Genomic DNA, 2,153 nt, shown 5'->3' on the forward strand with positions numbered 1-2,153 from the left:
TAAAGTTAAATGATTTCTTTTTCAGTGGTGTTATCTTGTTTCTATATAGGTTGGACAGATAAGCAGAGTTGAAAAGGGAGGGTTTTTCTTCTTTTTTCTCTGAGACAGGACTGATCAAATTTTGCCTTAAAACTGTTTTAGTATGTGCATTCTAAGTAGCAACACGACAGAAAGCACACATCTTCTTCCTCATCAGTTTACTGGCAACACTCTGTGACAAATGATTCTAATAACATTTTGTATCTGTTGTGTGTAAATCTCATCCTCCAGAAGAAACAGTGATGATCCTAACGACAATGTGTCTCCTGTAGGGATGGTTTGTGATGTGCACATCTGCAGATACAATACTGAACGTTCCTTTAATATTCAAGGCTGCCTTTTCCTACTTAAATGGCAAGGCAAGATGTTCAGGCAAGGGATGTTCAGATAAGGGCAAATGGTAAAATCACTGTATCTCCAGCTAATGAAAAACACAAACTTCGGCTATTTCAAATCTTAAGTTTAATATTAGTGTCCCTCAGTGTTTAAAGCCTAAATCCTGCAAATGTCTAGGCATTTGCAAAAGCATTGTTAATAGTTTGATTAAAATTGGGACCATATATATAAGCGACATAGCAGTGTCTGGTTCTGAACTTCCTTGACCCACTGGAAATGATACTGAATAAGTAATAGTCTCCAAATAGGTTCATACTTTCCTCCAAGCTGGATCATACTTCACGGTCCCTTTTTCCTACAGTGACGAACACCATTGTCCAGACTTGCAGGCAGAATATTGCAGAATAATTTATTACATGTAATTATTGTGCATCTGAAGCAGATCTATTCCGTGGGACTGGTGTGGTACTTCCATGATACAAAAACAAGTGTGTTCCTGTATCTTTGTTACTAGATCTCTCACCTCAAGGGTGAGTTGTTTGGTCCTTTCCTTGCTACCAAGACAATTATTCAATAACCCTCATGAGCAGATTACTGCTAAACTGCAGTCACATTCCCACTTGTGCTTTGTCTTCTTTTTGGCCGTGTCTCTTGGTTTCCTTTCTATGGTGTGGCACAGCTTCCCGAGGAAAAAGCTCTCGCCTGAAGCAGTCTGTAAGTTGGCAGCTGTCTAATGGCAGTGGGGACACAGATGTGAATCCCTTCAGGAAGAGAGGGGATTAAAATAAGGGCTCTCATGCTCTAGGCGGTCTAATCGCTGAACACCGACAGAAGGCGGCATCGCCCCCGTGGCTCTCAGTGTTTCGGAGCAACGAGCTGCCCCTTGCTGTCCCGAAGGAGAAGGTGGAGGTGCCTTCCCTTTGGAGGCAGCTCAAGGCTGTGGGCCACCAATGGACGGAGGCACTCCTCCGCAGTCCGTGGTAAGGCCCTGGAGCTGAGGGACAGGATTGAAAATGTACTCTTCCCTCCAGTGTTTTCACTGTGTGACTCTGCACCAGCACACCGAAGCGGGGTATTTATACTGCCTTATTCTAGGTATCTACGATAGGTGCCAAGGCTCCAGACACATCAGCTATCTCCAGAGGGCAGCTGCTGGAACCTAAGTTAAAAGTGTAGTGCTTTCTTTTGACTATCATTCGAGACTAGCTCCTGCATTAAGCACTTCAGCCAAATGCCGAAGGTCAGATGGCGTGGGCCATCTTAGGTGCCTCTTCGCTTAGTGCGACTCTTCGCTCAGTGTGACTCTTCGCGCTCCTATTTCTGCAATTCCTAATTTTGCCTGTGCTCTCGATGTAGCACCTCCCCATCTGACTCAACTTCTGAGTTTCAAGCAGAGGGCCAAGTGCCTCAAATACGGCATTTCATTTTCCTTTATCCAACTTTATCGTGAAATATCGAGCTCTTGCAATACGCAGCCGTGTCAAGAGGTAAAAATAAACATGTGGCTCTTTGAATTATTCCTCATACGTGAAGACACTCGTGTTTGTCTCATGGCAAACGTGAACAAGTATGTATAAGGGAACACGGGCCGGGCTCGCTTTGTTGTGGAGACACTTCTTAGGGTAACTGTCAAGCTGCAGCTTTCATTACACTTTTGATACTCCAGCACTCGATCACCTTCCTTCCTTTATTAATTAATGGATTGAAGTGGACGTGTCAGCTCCCGCCCCCCGTGAGCTCCGGAGCAGCCCCGGCGGCAGGGCGAGGCCGTCTCCCCG

Source organism: Pygoscelis adeliae, unplaced genomic scaffold (genome assembly GCF_000699105.1).
Source record: "Pygoscelis adeliae isolate BGI_AS28 unplaced genomic scaffold, ASM69910v1 Scaffold8, whole genome shotgun sequence".
NCBI lineage: Eukaryota > Metazoa > Chordata > Aves > Sphenisciformes > Spheniscidae > Pygoscelis > Pygoscelis adeliae.